The sequence below is a fragment of the Mus musculus genome, chromosome 12 (assembly GCF_000001635.26).
Source record: "Mus musculus strain C57BL/6J chromosome 12, GRCm38.p6 C57BL/6J".
NCBI lineage: Eukaryota > Metazoa > Chordata > Mammalia > Rodentia > Muridae > Mus > Mus musculus.
The window spans coordinates 15,079,395-15,096,420 of NC_000078.6; the positions used below are offsets into that span (position 1 = coordinate 15,079,395).

At 38.2% G+C, this 17,026-nt stretch overlaps 1 long non-coding RNA gene across 1 annotated transcript in view; it reads left to right on the forward strand.

Annotated features, from left to right (window-relative positions):
- Gm36128 overlaps positions 1–16,798 on the forward strand; it is a 44,489-nt gene extending 27,691 nt beyond the window's left edge. Inside the window, exons 5-7 of the long non-coding RNA XR_381295.3 lie at positions 9,580–9,679; positions 11,948–12,010; positions 16,622–16,798. This is a non-coding gene — a long non-coding RNA (predicted gene, 36128). The remainder of the gene's footprint in view (positions 1–9,579; positions 9,680–11,947; positions 12,011–16,621) is intronic.
- Positions 16,799–17,026: the final 228 nt, after the last annotated feature.

Below are 17,026 nucleotides of genomic sequence, written 5' to 3' on the forward strand. Positions count from 1 at the left end.
TAAATAAAATAACCAATAAAAAAGTCAATGTCTGAGAAAGAGAAAAATATTCATGATAAATATTTTTTAAAGGCTGAAAGAATGTAGCTCGGTGTTGGAACCATAGAGTTCCTGACCAAAGCTGGAAGAAATTTTTTGTTCCAAGCACGCCACAGTCACTCAGATCCCAGGCTTTGGCTGGTTTAGTCATTTTCTGGAGCATTTCTCTACTTTTATAGATAGCTAAATATAAATTAACACATGGTTATCAAACTGTCTAAAAGTGGCAACTAAATAGACATATCAGACAAGTTCAATGCTTTATTTAATGAGCTCCTATAATCTAGGGAAGAAAACTAGATAAAATGAATATATGCATGAGTCAAACTAAAAGTTCATGTACAAGTGTGCTGAGTCAGATCCGCACTGACACTGGGACACAGAAAAGCAGCAACAAACACCTTAAGTTATGCCAGAGAAGGGAAACTGTCTGAACTAGACTTTCAGTTTTTTAAAAATAAACATATCCTGAGTACCTGTCATAAAATTGAAATAAATTATCTGCACTTCCAGTAAAATTACTGTTAAGTTTTGGAAATAGCTGAATAAGAATGTTATTTATAGATGTACCCTGTGATTTCTAAGTTAGATTGAAGCAGTAAAAAATATATTCTTTTAAAATGTAAATTAGGTTTATATAGTGTTTATGTAATACATAGTAATAAATTATGTATAGTACTTTTCAAATATATATATAATTTTTCCAAAACCCACACATTTAATAATCATGTATTTGTGATAGTATATTATCTATGTATTATACAATATATATGTATTATACAACATACATCCTACATACTATAAGTACTATTTATTATATTCTATTACACTTCAGTATATATGGCATTACATGATTCCTAAACTGATATGTGGTAGTGTTTCAGAAAATCGTAAGGTCTAGATTGTCAGCACCTACAGAGGTGCCTTACAATTTTACTAATGCTTACATATTTCAACAAAGAATGTTAAGTCATCAAAGTGATATTTAAATTTTCCCTTGAAATTTCACACATATTACTTGCCAAGTGACCAAAGTTTGCTTTTAAAAAAACAAACTGTTAGAAACTATGAGCCCCATCTTGAATATGAGAACTCTGTCAGACTTATCCATTAGACTGACCTCAAATTTGTCTTAGGACATAGGAAGTAGTTATCTTGGATTTTTAGTCAGGATGATAGCCACTAAAGTGTGTATGAATGGGGGTTCCAGCAAGGATATTCTTCACTAACAACAGTGATGATCATACAGAAAAGTGTATGAGAGAATCATGAACCATGTTAGGGTGTTAACTTGATACTCTCTTGACATTTGCTCAAAGTAGCCATTATATCATTTAAACTGTTCTATGACTCTGGGGGATTTAGTTCCATACTGAAACTATGTCTACTAACAGCCAGGAGAAGTCTCCCAGATGTAATCAAACTTGATCCTAAACATGGAGAAGTCTCCTAGACATAATTAAACTTGATGCTAAACATAACCAAATTTTTCTCTAGCAGGCAATCATTTCCAGATGAGAATTGTGAACTACTCATTTGATAAAATACATATGTGGTGTAAAAAATTAAATTATTTTTGAATAAAGTCTTCTACATAATAAAAATAATTTCTCTTGGTCCCAAGCAGTTTGTACAACCCCCATGATTAACTGTCTTTGAAGTGACAAATGACAAATAGTGTTTACTTAATGGACAGCCCTCCTAGATGAGATATGGAGACAAGGCATAAAATCTGGGATAAGAGCTGTAACTGTGGTTTTATGACAGTGTCTGCAAAATCCATTTTTCTTGATTGATTTTATATGCCATTTTAACAGTTGTATTTTAGAGAGAAGTGTGTGTGTGTGTGTGTGTGTGTGTGAGAGAGAGAGAGAGAGAGAGAGAGAGAGAGAGAGAGAGAGAGAGAATAAATGAATGAGGGACAGAGACTTGTCATAGAAAAGACATATCAGGGCTTTGACATTCTTTACTGTGTCAGAATTACCTGTTCATAGTGTTAGCCGATTTGTTGCTTGATGTGCTTTCTTTCCTTGCTTATCAAAATTAATGATTTTTATCTGGAACTGGAATCTACGCATAATAAGACTGAGCTTGGTTTTATAACTCCAAGGCACATATTCAATCAAGTCATTCTCCAATGCTTTCAGCAGACATAAACTTAAAGAGAAAAATTAATTAATGATGCTTAAAGAAATAACTCTTTCATGATTTTATGAGTGAATATACAAAGACTGAGATATTACCAAGACATCATCCAGTCCACTCTTAGACTTGTGAGGAGATCTTAGGTCAGAGGTCATCACTCTCATCATCAAAAGAGGAGGAGCTGAATACACTGAAAATCAATTAACTTTAATGGCTCCATCAGAGATTTCCAATCACAAGGCAAATTGCCAACTTGATATTAGGAGAGAGCCAGGTAAAGACAGGGATTTTATCCAAGATCAGACCATGCCAAATAACTACCAGAGTCATAACTAGGCAGGAATATTTGAACAGTATTCTGATAAGCATTAGTGAAATAGCAAGAAATTCCCAGAGGCTTCGCACTTTCTCAAATCTTAAGTCCAGGGCTTTGGGCAGTTCTCACAGTGATATGTGAAGGTCTCTGAAAGGTGATGAAAAGAATGAACCATCTGAAATATTCCCAGCATGCTCTCTTAAAACCAAGTCTACTTAGAATGACCTGTTCATCATGGTTCAAGAACAGCCACTTAAAGGATTCTGACTACATCCTAATGTTTGCCACCTAAGCAAAGGGAGTCATCCTAAGATTGCATGATATTTCACCTATCTCTCCCATTACTGCATAAACAGGGCTTCAGTATAAAGACAACAGACCCTAGCTGGAAGAGCTACAGGGCTGTGAGCCAATTTTAAGAATTATTAGGAACCCTCCCCCCCAAAAAAGAAATCATCTACATTAGATTATGTCATAGCTCCAGTGACAGCATTGCAAAGGATAATAAGTACATCCGCAAAGTAAGCAAAATCGACACAGACTATTATAGCACAGGTTTGTCCATCCAAGACAATATTAACAATTAACCCTGTGAAAACTTCCCAAGAAATCAAATTAGGGCCCAAGAAAAAGTAAACATTTAAGAACAAAGACAAGATACACATTGAAAATAAGTAGGACTTATTAGACAGTGGGATTAATATAAATACAAATTTTGCATTAAACAATTCCATGGAAAAGGGAGACAGCATTAAAGGGCAATGCATAAAATTAGCAGGAAGGAGGGAACATATGAACATAGAGTACTAGAAATAAAAAAGTAGTACGATAGACATGAAGAATGATTTCAAAAGCTGGCATAGTAGACACGCCTTCTTCAGTAGCAGAAAGCATGGACAAGAACTGTTGAGATGGAGAACAAAGCAGGAAAAGACTAAGCACACAAAGTGTGCATTGAGCCCTTTGTAGAAATCCCACTGGGAGGTTACTGTAATAAGAATATCAAACGAGAAGCATGAGAATAAAGCTGGCTGGAATATTTAACTACAGATAGGAACTCTAAAACAGATTCCAAACCACAAAACCTTCAAAGAAAAGGCAGCATAAATAATAAAATGAAAGGAAGAATGAAACAAAATATAGACATAGCAATAGCAACTAGGAGTCCTATCCTGCTGACAGGAAGGCAAAGACAAGGGCAATATCCTTAAAGAGTACTACATGAAAACAATGGTATGTGCTGCTCTATGCAGCAAAATGAGACATTACAGTCCACTTACTCAGCAACTGCTACACAAAGACAGTGAATGGGGATTGTCAAAGTGATGGGGTACCCACGTAGAGATTATATCCAGAAAAAAGTTATCATTTCAAGGCAATTTGTTCACCTTAGTAGAGAGAAAACACTGAAATCCAAAGTTGCAGGAAATTCTAAAGTTGTATTGATTTTAATTCTAGGATTTCATTTCTTGTAGGAATGAGCAAGGAAAAAGAAAGGCTTTATTAGAAAACACACAAAAATGCCAAGGGAATTCATGACCAAATGATGCTCCCCACAAAAATTTTCAAATGTTTCCAAGAAGGAGCAAACCTATGTATCTCACAGCACTGATCCATATTAAATGTCAAAATCTACACCAAGTAAGCCAGACACAAACCACTATTCTTAGGGAAGGGGAAAAATAGATGGGGGTGGGGGGAGCAGATATCGAGAAGTTAGAAAAGAAGCCAGGCATGGCTGAGGCACAATGCCATTCATGAAAATTAATATGTATAAAACTAATAGCATAAAAAAGAATAATGGAAAATCATATGATTATCATGTGATGATACATTAATTATTATAGTTAATATATTTGAAGTGGATGATTCATGCGTTGTCTTAGTCAAGGTTTCTATTCCTGCACAAATATCATCACCAAGAAAAAAGTTGGGGAGGAAAGGGTTTATTCAGCTTACACTCAGAAAGCAGGAGCTGTTGCAGAAGACATGGAGGGATGTTCTTTACTGGCTTGCTTCCCCTGGCTTGCTCAGCCTGCTCTCTTATAGAACCAAGACTACCAGCCCAGAGATGGTCCCACCCAGAAGGGGCTTTTCCCCTTGATCACTAATTGAGAAAATGCCTTACAGTTGTATCTCATGGAGGCATTTCCTCCACTGAAGCTCCTTTCTCTGTGATAACTCCAGCTGTGTCAAGCTGACACAAAACTAGCCAGTACAATTGACCCCTTGTCAACTTGACACACAGACACATCACTAGTAAGCCTCAACCCTTACATTCTTATTCATCCCCAAGATCTAAATAACTTTAAACGTCCCACAGTCTTTATATATTTTTAAATTTCAATCTCTTTAAAATATCCATCTCTTTTAAAATCCAAAGTCTTTTTACAATTAAAAATCTCTTAACTGTGGGCTCCACTAAAATAGTTTCTTCCTTCAAGAGGGAAAATATCAGGGCACAGTCACAATCCAAAGTAAAAATTAATCTTCAACCATCCAATGTCTGAGATCCAACTCACGATCTTCTGGGCTCCTCCTAGGGCTTGGGTCACTTCCCCAGCCATGCCCTTTGTAGCACATGCGTCATCCTCTAGGCTCCAGATGCTTGTTCTCCACTTCTGCTGCTCTTGGTGGTCGTCTCGTGGTACTGGCATCTCCAAAACACTGCATGACCCTTTCAGTCCTGGGCTGTCAATTGCAACTGAGGCTGTACCTTCACCAATGGCCTTCCATGGCCTCTCACAGTGCCGAGCCTCAGCTGCTCTGCGTGACCCCTTCATACCTTCAAAACCAGTACCACCTGGGTGACCCTTACACATTACCAAATCCTGCTGCAGCAGAAATACAACCTTGGCTATTTCTGGAACACAGCCTCTTTGTGCTCTCAGAAAACTCTTTCCAAAAGATGTCACCTCAATGATGCTGGTCTCTTCTTAATCACTGCTAATTCCTTAGCTCCAGCTAACCAGCATCTATAGTCCCAGTAATGTGAAGGTTTTGCTTTAGTAGTTCTGGTATCTTGCTAATCACAGCTGATTCTTCAGCCCCAGCTAACCAGAAAGACAGAATTTTCACAATCCAAAATAGCAATGGCCCTGAAAAGAGTCTTTAATTTTCCCTCTGAAATTTCACAAGCCAGGCCTCCATTTTCTGCGCTGTTCTTAACATTATCTTCCAAGCTCCTACACAACATCTCACAGAACTCTTAACACTGAATATTCTGGCCCAAAGTTTCCGAGTCCTTCCACAGTCCTCCCCAAAATATGGTCAAGTTGTCACAGGAAAACCCCACTCTGCTGGTACCAATTTGTCTTAGTCAAGGTTTCTATTCCCGCACAAACATAATGACCAAGAAAAAAGTTGAGGAGAAAAGGTTTTATTCAGCTTACATTTCCACATTGCTGTTCATCACTAAAGAAAGTAGGGACTGGAACTCAAACAGGTCAGAAAGCAGGAGCTGTTGCAGAAGACATGGAGGGATGTTCTTTACTGGCTTGCTTCCCCTGGCTTGTTCAGCCTGCTCTCTTATAGAACCAAGACTACCAGCCCAGAGATGGTCCCACCCACAAGGGGCCTTTCCCCCTTGATCACTAATTAAGAAAATGCCTTACAGTTGGATCTCATGGAGGCATTTCCTCAACTGAAGCTCCTTTCTCTGTGATAACTCCAGCTGTGTCAAGTTGACACAAAACCAGCCAGTACATGCATCTAATACAGAAGAGTTTTTACAAGTTTATGGCAGTACCCTCAGTAATTGTGGTATGTGAATAAGGGATTATAATAGTTATAATGCTGTATTATTATTGGTTTCTCTTAAGAAATTAATAAATTCAGATATTACCTAGATAATTGCAACATGGCCCATGCAATAAATAACTAGTATATACCTCTTGAATTAGTGGTACCTAGACAAGCTAAGTCTACTTCCCATCATTCAATCAAAAAGAAAGTAAATGGTGGTCACTCCAGAGGAGGCAGGAGGCACAGCAGGATTTTATCTTGCTGTCAGGAAGGGATTGTATACAGTGGTTTGTTACTCATCACTGCATGAGGTTATCTTTATGACTTTGATTTGGAAACATGCACATAAGTTAGTTAAGAACAAAGAAATATTGAGAAGTTGGTATAGTCTTTAAGTAGAATTATGAGAAATAACTAAACAAATGTTATGACCTTAAATATATCAGTGATGGAAGCCAAACATGGCTCCTATTTAAAAGAACACCAATCACTCTAGCTACTATGAATTCTGTCCAGCCCCTAATATTGACTAAATGTGGTCTTCAACAATTCCACAGATATATAAAATGTATTCTGATTACAGTCTTCCACTCCATTTTTGTCATCTCCCTTCCATATCTATCAACCCACCCCCATTAAAACCCATTCCATTCCAGATTAGTGAGATATATTTTTGTCTTGTGACCCATTTAGCTTGTGCAGGGCCATCTATAGGACCACTGGGCTAGAAATATACATTGGAGCCTAGAGAGGTCACCAGTAGGTACATGGAAACCTTGGGCCCTGTTCTTTCTGAATCGATCAGTGGCAAATATTCTAGCAATGAATGGTGAGTGACCCTGAGACCCTTCTCTACCCATGTCTGACTACTGATGTGCACATTTTGTGCAGACCCAATATAGGCATCCATAGCTTTGGGGAAGTGACTGAACTGAGGGCTCTAACTTAGACTCAAGTCAAGGAGCTACTGAAAGGGGGTGGAAATTGGCTGCCTTTTGAAGGCAATAGATCCTCAGAAGTGTTACCTTAGACATATTTCTGTCTTTTGGACTCTACGTTCTGCTCTCTGTCTTTTCTCTTTCTGCTATTTCTCCCCTCTATCACTCTGGAGGTATTCTTTCCACTTTCTACCTTTTTCACTCTCTATAAACTGTGGCTTTTATCCATTTTAAGCTGTGAAAGGTATTTTGTCACAGCTACCTAAAACTGATGAAACATGGAAACATTTAAAATCATAATAATATAATTGTATACTAAATAATTCCAGAAGCTTTAGGAAGGTACAGACTGGCAGCATGAATTATAAAGACTTATCATATTGGGTTTTTTTATATTCAATTAGCTCATTTAATATGTACAGTATAAGAAGCATAATGTTAAATGCTAAAGAAATCTATTTATTTTGTTTTTCTTCCATTTTATACTCTATGAAGGCAGTGGGTCCTTAGAAATGTCCCCTGGGTGGTTGCATCACTGTCTTGTTGGCTTCCCCCTTCTCTTCATTTGATCTACCAAAAAATCAATTTATTTTGTTTATATAAGTGGAGATGATGTCGTGGAATTGGGGTTGCTTAATAAGTATTATATCATCATTCAAAGCAGATTAAAACTATGTGTTTCATTGATCTTAATTATTAAAATTGGAAATTTTAATTCCCAATAATAAGATAAGATGAAAGCTTTCCATATTCTACAAGGTCAATAGGGAGATGAGCTTTGTATTATCAAATTAAATTAATTTAGGTTTAATGGTATCCTTTTAATCTCTCTGTTTTTATATTTATTCATTTTATATGTACCAGTATTTTGTCTGTACATATATGCACAATTTGTGTATCTGGTGCCCCTGGGAGTCAGAAAAGGGAGTTGAATCCCTTGAAAGAGAAATTATAGACAGTTGTGGGCCACCTTATAAGAGGGAATTGGACCTTAGTCCTATGCAAGAACAAGTGTTCTTAACCACTGAGCTATCTCTCCAGCCTTTGACTTTTTTAAATTCTATGAAGTAAATTTTAGAGCTATCTTAGTATTTAACAAACTGTAGATTTTCAAAAAAATTTTTTGACTTTTTTATTAGACATTTTCTTTATTTACATTTCAAATATTATCCCCTTTCCTAGTTTCCTCTCTGAAAATCCCCTATCCTTTCCCCCTCCCCTTGCTTCCCAACCCATCTACTCCTGCTTCCTGGTCCTGGCATTCCCCTATACTGGGCATAGAACATTCACAGGGGAGGGCCTCTCCTCCCATTGATGACCAACTAGGCCATGCTCTACTACATATGCAACTAGAGCCACGAGTTCCTCCATGTGTTTTCTTTGATCGGTGGTTTAATCCCAGGAAGCTCTGGGGGTACTGGTTAGTTCATATTGAACAAACTGTAGAGCATTGAAGGAAATATTCTTTTTTGGTTTTGGTTTTGGATTTTTCAGACAGGGTTTCTCTGTATAGCCCTGGCTGTCCTGGAACTCACTTTGTAGACCAGGCTGGCCTCGAACTCAGAAATCCACCTGCCTTTGCCTCCCGAGTGCTGGGATTAAAGGCGTGTGCCACAACACCTGGCTGAAGGATATATTCTTAAAGCAATAAAAATGTCAGCCAGTTACATCAATAGCTAATATCAAGTGAATAGAAGATTATACTACATCTATGTAAAGCAAATATATCATCAGAAACACAAATGCCCTACTAAGCTAGTTGCCTAGTTAAAAACAAATCATCTACATCATTTTAAATAAAATCTGGTAGTTCATTTTCACAGGTACCTCATACCTTCTTAGGTCCAGCAACAAATTAATAGAAAGCACTAAGCCCTTGCTAATGTCCTCTGTCTACTTCCCCCACTTGAATTGAGATAAGCTATTCATTCTCAGACTAGCAGTCCAGAGTAGTAAAATTACTAACAGCCAGTCTTCTCTGCAAGGTCATCTAATATGCTTTAAAATGAACAAAAAACAAAACAAAACAAAACAAAACAAAACAAAACAAAACAAAACCACAAAAACAAAAACATAGAATAGATGTTATACATAGATTTTGTTGGGGGAAAAAAAAAAAGGAAAGTGTCAGAAAAAGTGAGATTAGGATGCTATGTGAGTTTGTGCTCTCCGTGATACTCAGTCAATAAGGAAAGGGGAAGGGGCCTGCATTAGGCCTATAAAACCTGTACTCTGTGCTCAGTCAGCATGGCTGCCCTTCTAGGCTGATGCCCCACTTTGCAAGGTCATGAAATAAGACTGCATTGGTTTTTGCTATACTGACTTGCTAGCACTTTTATTATGAAATGAAGGTCTCTCTTTCTCCCATTTATCTCACTCTTATTTTTAATTCCTAAGTGCCTTTCCATGTCGTTGAATGGAGCTTTCTGAATCTCCTTTGATTCTGAGGTCTGCCCAAATCATGAAGAGTTCCTTGCTGCAGACAACTCTATTAAGTGTAAGGATTTTATTTTATTTTATTTTTCAGTATGTTCAGGTAAATAATGAATATGGATTTCTTAAGACTGACAGTGAACCAGGTGGTAAAATTGTCTTGGGAGTTGGCAGACAAGAAGAGCAGTGAAGTGGGATAAATACACAGATATAAGATTTCAAAGTGCCAGGGAGGGGACAGAAAATAAGAAGGAACAGGATCTGTGCATAAACATGTGGTATAAGAAGATACCATACAAAAAGAGAGGCAATAAGCTAAGGGCTGGAGAAATATCCATCATTTCAAAGTTCTTTAGGGCAGCCAGAGTCCTCAAGGATGAATCCTATTTTTCTATAGAACAAAGAAATCAGGCTGTTCCTAGGTAGATGAGAAAGAGAGACAATGCCTTCTTCATAAATGAATCACAAGCATTCAGAAGATAAGACTGTAAGTTGCACATACAATTTATCCCCAAAAGTTCACATAGTGCAGGTTAGACCCCAGCTGATTGGGTGGTTGAAAAGATGCTGTGAGGATTAGTCTGTTGAATGTATTGGTTATTTTTTCTCATTGCAATTACAAAATACCTAACAAAAGCAACTTAAGGGAGGGAAAGTGGAAGGGTTTGTTTTCACTCAGAGATACAGCTCATCCTGCCCGGAATGGCATGGAGGTGAAGTGCACAGGCAGCTTGCTGGGCAGAAGTTCCACTTCCCCTACCTGCTGCTCCCTCCAGCAGCAAGACAAAGGCTTCCTCCTCCTCCTCACTGGCCTCTCCCAGAGGACCCGGTCTGTCTGTGGTTCCATAAAGGCACCTCTTAAGGAAAACACTCCGAGGAGCCACAGATACCAACTTGAGTAGACAAATGGCCACCTCCCTTGCCTCCCTGTCACCGAGGAGGCTGACACTCTCACTGATAAAGGGCTAAAAACTTCCCAGATGAAGGTGGCACCTGTCCTTGGAAGAGAATCCCAAATCTTTGGGAAGATTTGGGTCCCACATTCAGATCATGAAAGGGAGGTAATCAGAGGCCACAGACAGCTATAGCCCGCCATAAAATACACACTAATTCCTAATAAGAATCATAAAGATACTCCTTAGGTCACAAGAGTTCTCCTCCCAGTTATGCGATTCTGCCCTGCTGCCTGAACAAATGGTATCATGTTTGAAAAATGACTTGCCTTGTCACCTCCCCCGTCACTCTAAAATCTCAAACTATGCTGTGTGGTGGCTCCTGCCTTTAATCCCAGCACTTGAGAGGCAGGGATAGGACGATTTCTGAGTTCGAAGCCAGTCTGGTCTACAGAGTGAGTTCCAGAACAGCAAGGGCTACACAGAGAAACCCAGTCTTGAAACCCCCCCCCCCACACACACACACACACACAAAGTGCAAGCCTTCTAGGCTTGGGGTAGAACTCCTGTCCTACAGGGTGGAAAGGTTATGATCCAAGTCTGAGTCATAGCAATAATAAATACTCTTGTGCATAATTGCATTAGAGCTCTGCAGTTCTTGAGCTCTCCTGGGGTTCCTGCAGAATGTGGGACACAACAGTAGCAGGAGCTTAAGGTGGCTGGCTGATCACATGAGAATCTCAATTAGGAAGAGGAGGAAGATCTGTGCTTTCTCATTTTGGCTCACTCTAGGATAAGCTCAGGGAATAGTGGCCTCACATTTAGAATGGATCTTCCCATCTCATTTAACCAAATCTGGAAATGCTATCACAGTCACTGACAGGTTGAGAGATCTGTGTCCTTACTACATCCTTCTACATTCTGCCCATTTGACACTATTAAATGGCAGTGACGAACCTAATGGGCAGGTCATAGATCTAGACTATTTGTAGGGCATGGGTCATTGGAGGCATGCTATGCTGGTTTTGAATGAGAAATGTATGCTGAGATATTTGAACTTAATCCCCAGTCGGTGATGCTGTTCACAGCTTTGTCTTGTGTCTTCTTTTCTGTGCATCATGTTTAAGGTTAAAGATGGGTGCTCTCTCAGCTTCCTGCTCTGGGAGCCCATCATCATGCTGTTCCCACCATTAAGGACTCTAACCCTCTAGAACTGTGAGCAAAAAGTAAATTTCCCTACGAGTTGCCTTAGCCATGTTGTTCCACCATAACAATAGAAAGCTAATACATATGATACGGGGAAGCATGCCTTGTCTGATTCCTCTCTTTCTATCTCTTTCTCTGTGTATGTCTCTGTCTTTGACTTTCTATCTGTTTCTGTCTCCCTGTCTCTCCTCCTGCCCTGTCTTTCCTAACTTCAGTTGTTTTTGAACTTGCAGTGTTTATATCACTGTCTTTGGGATGCCAGAATCGCAGGCAATGCTGTCCCACTCAAGCTTAGGGTGAGTTTCTGAATCCTAATGTTTATCTCTGAAGACACCCTAACTGCTCCTATAGAAATCTTCCAAAAGAAGTCTGCCTTTCTCCAAAAGTTAACATTTCTCTTTGCAATAAGGAATTAGATAAATCACGTGTGTCAAGTTCTTATGAAAAATTTTATCATGAACACCACCAACTTTCTATAATAATATGTCAGACTTACAAAGTAGTTTCTGTTAAAATTGCATCCGTCACACCTACATGTACACTTACACAAAAAGAAGCCCAGTATCAATTTTTTTTCTTAACAAGAACTTTCAGTTTCAAATTCTGTGAAGTGAAATTGAATGACATAATCCACCTTTTAAACATAGCTAATTTTTCAAGAACTAAACATTAAATAGGAGCATGTGCTCTTTGTGGGATTATGCCCAATTTTCTACTGTGGAACATGTGACATAATTACCAGGTAAGATGCTTAGGTCTATAATAAAAATATACTCACATTTTACATTTTAAAATCAAGAAACAATTAAGCTGTGAATTTCATGCTACTATTACCTCTAGCATAATTGCCAGACAATTTTCAGGCCATAAATAACCCTACAATTACTTAATGCTTTTTATGGTCTGTAGTCTACATGGCAACAATTACATTATTACAGAATAATTACATGAATTACTTTATTTGTAATCGCCATAAAAAAGCATTATTCTACCACTTTGTTCAAAGCACAAAGACTGAATACAATACATGTAATGCTGTGTAATTGATCTATTATTAGGGAATTAGCCCTCCACCCCTTGTCATATCTTTGAAGAAGCACATATATGAGTCTCAGTGGGTCTTTTGTCAAATGTTCGTTTTGTGCTTTAAAACATAGTTGGTAAAACAAGACAAAGCAAACTTCTTAATTCATTTCATTATTTTCTTCTACAAGTTATGATACGAGAATGCTCTATAAAACATTAAATGCTCTGAATGCAGTTTTAGGGACACATTAATTACAGACTTTGTGTTATAGTCAATAGGCTCTGAACAGCTAGATGTAACTATAATATGTTGATATCCCTGGGACCCAAGGATATTTGAATGGACCTAAAAATTAACGTATAATTTTATCAGAATAACAGGTTTAATTAATTTTAATGAGTTTAAAAGCAATTGCTTCATTCAAATTAGATATACAAGCAATCAAATGAGGATGAGCCAGGTGGAAACACTGTCATTTTGTGTTGATTTGGTAGTCATGTCCCTGTTATAATAATCATTTTACTGCAAACCAATTTCATTTGGGGGCTAAGGTAATTTCTGTCTGTGGGAAGAAGATTTCCTATGTCTTTCTGTGACAAGGGAAAACAGAACACGGTGTCTCATCTACATGTTGACAGATAGCAGATGTTTATTCTCAAGAGAGAGAAAGTCTATGCAGCAATCTCAGTTACTGTTAAATCCCTATTCCTTAGGTTAGGAAGACTTTCATTGCTTAGGCATTGTATCCATGCTCATATGTGTACACATTTGTGTATGTGAATGAATACATATATGTATTTCTGCATATTTATATGCACACACACACACAGAGAGAGACAGAGAGAGAGAGAGAGAGAGAGAGAGAGAGAGAGAAGGAGAGAGAGAGAGAGGCTCAAAATCAAGGACTACAGGCTTCAGAATTCTCTTTGGCACAGAAGATAACAAATTTTTTTAATTCAGTTCTTCTGAAGATTGCAAGGCTTATATACTGATTGAATAAGGATTATTCACAATATGCAGAGAAATCTGATTTATTCAAAGTACATAATTTCACTATTCAGTTTATTCAAAAAATTTGATAAAATGGTTGTCCTTGGAACCATGGTCTATAAAAGGGATATTTGAAATTACTACAATAGATCTTTGGATTAGAAAATATCTAAGTACACATAGGGAAGACTTTTTTTTTTTACAGTGGACAATATATAAATCTACAACATATGCTTTCAAATAGTTATGATGTTATAATTTTCACATATTTGTATCTAGACCTCTGACTAAAACAGTGTTTTAGGAATTTAAATAAGCAGACAATAGTAGGATTGGTCTTGGTGCCAGGATACTTTGAAGTGCTTGTAACAGCCACATCTAGTATTATAATCAGAATGTCGTGCTGTGCCATCTATTCTTCAGCATGCTTCTGCTTGTGAGCTTCTGGTTGTATGTAGTTGACAATAGAAATGTGTGGCAGAAATGTTTATGAGAGTAAAGAATGACATTAGAGCATCTAATACAAGAGCTCTGCACCACCTAACGCGTCACAACATTGTTTAATTTTGTGTGCAAAGTGACAGTGCCAGTAGCACTCAGGTATTGATATGATGGCTGTGTTCTGTAATCCCAGCATTCAGCAAACTATAGCAAAAAGATCACAAGTTTGAGGCAAGTTTGAACTGTGTATCCAGTTAAGTATACAGTGAGTCTCCACCTTAAAAATTAAGTAAGTAAATGAAATATATAGTTAGAAGTAATTAGAAAGGATTAGCATAAGATTTTTTTTTTTTTTTAAAAAGGACTGCATGACTGCATGGCATTTTCAGAACAACACACTTGGAAAATCAAGGAAACATGTAGGTGCAAGGCACATGTTAGAATCAAATATATAACAATAAAAATAAGCTAAACATTTTTAGAAGGTAGAAAATAGCAGCAAGTAATCTGCATGGCAAGAAATTTGGGAGACCTTTGCACTAGGTCTTTGTGGAGGATGACTTGGAGAAGTGTTTGATCTTCACTTCTATACTTAATCCTTTTCATCTCAGAGATGTTAATTCACTGAAACTCAGTTGAATCCTCTATAATACCATGTTGAAAATGCATTAGATGAGTCTTTTTTTATTAAGTATTTATTTCAATTACATTTCCAATGCTATCTCAAAAGTCCCCCACACACTCTCCCACCCACCCACTCCTACTTCTTAGCCCTCACTGTCTCCGGTACTGAGGCAGATAAAGTTTGCATGACCAATGGGCCTCTCTTTCCACTAATGGCCGACTAGGCCATCTTCTGATACATATGCAGCTAGACACAGGAGCTCTGGGGAGTACTGGGTAGTTCATATTGTTGTTACACCTATAGGGTTGCAGATCCCTTTAGCTCCTTGGATACTTTCTCTAGCTTCTTCATTGGGGGCCCTGTGATCCATCCAATACCCAACTGTGACCATCCACTTCTGTGTTTGCTAGGCCCCAGCATAGCCTCACAAAAGACAGCTATATCAGGGTCCTTTCAGCAAAATCTTGCTAGTGTATGCAATGGTGTCAGCGTTTGGAAGATGATTATGGGATGGATCCCTGGATATAGCAGTCTCTAGATGGTCCATCCTTTCGTCTCAGCTCCAAACTGTGTCTCTGTAACTCCTTCCATGGGTGTTTTGTTCCCAATTCTAAGAAGGGGCAAAGTGTCCACACTTTGGTCTTTGCTCTTCTTCAGTTTCATGTGTTTAGCAAATTGTTTCTTATATCTTGGGTATCCTAAGTTTCTGGGCTAATATCCACTTATCAGTGAGTACATATTGTATGAGTTCTTTTGTGATTGGGTTACCTCACTCAGGATGATGCCCTCCAGGTCCATCCATTTGCCTAGGAATTTCATAAATTCATTCTTCTTAATAGCTGAGTAGTACTCCATTGTGTAGATGTACCACATTTTCTGTATCCATTCCTCTGTTGAGGGACATCTGGGTTCTTTCCAGCTTCTGGCTATTATAAATAAGGCTACTATGAACATAGTGGAGCATGTGTCCTTCTTACCTCTTGTAACATTTTCTGGATATATGCCCGGGAGAGGTATTGCGGGATCCTCAGGTAGTACTATGTCCAATTTTCTGAGGAACCACCAGACTGATTTCCAGAGAGGTTGTACAAGCTTGCAATCCCACCAACAATGGAGGAGTGTTCCTCTTTCTCCACATCCTTGCCAGAATCTGCTGTCACCTGAATTTTTGATCTTAGCCATTCTGACTGGTGTGAGGTAGAATCTCAGGGTTGTTTTGATTTGAATTTTCCTGATGATTAAGGATGTTGAACATTTTTTCAGGTGCTTCTCAGCCATTCAGTATTCCCCAGGTGAGAATTCTTTGTTTAGCTCTGAGCCCCATTTTTAATGGGGTTATTTGATTTTCTGGAGTCTACCTTCTTGAGTTCTTTATATATATTGGATATTAGTCCCCTATCTGATTTAGGATAGGTAAAGATCCTCTCCCAATCTGTTGGTGGCCTTTTTGTCTTATTGATGGTGTCTTTTGCCTTGCAGAAGCTTTGCAATTTTATGAGGTCCCATTTGTCGATTCTTCATCTTACAGCACAAGCCATTGCTCTTCTATTGAGGAATTTTTCCCCTGTACCCATATTTCAGAGGCTTTTCCTTACTTTCTCCTCTATAAGTTTCAGTGTCTCTGGTTTTATGTGGAGTTCCTTAATCCACTTATATTTGACCTTAGTACAAGGAGATAGGAATGGATCAATTCACATTCTTCTACATGATAACCGCCAGTTGTGCCAGCACCAATTGTTGAAAATGCTGTCTTTTTTCCACTAGATGGTTTTTGCTCCCTTGTCAAAGATCAAGTGGACCATAGGTGTGTGTGTTCATTTCTAGACAGAATCACCTGTGTGTGACCTGGATGGGGCGGAAGGATTCAGAGAATGTGGCAGGGTGGACAAGAGACCTTGGAAAACCATGAAGCTTGGTGAGCATGTGGGAAAAGCCAAACCAAGTACCAAACCCACAAAACCTCACTGCTTACCCATTTTTAATCTCAATTGTCAAGGTCTTACCCATTTTTAATCTCAATTGTCAAGGTCTCAATTGTCATGACATCTGTAGCCTTGTTAATGGGCCATGTAACCAGACATAATGATTTCCTGGATGGCGCTCTGAATGTAATGCACCTTCAGATAATTCTGCTGAGTGGTTGTAATAATCAAGACCAATTCTAAACCTCTACATCATACTAGAAGCTCTGCATTAATTATTAATCTTCATCACATCAAACCTGTAGTG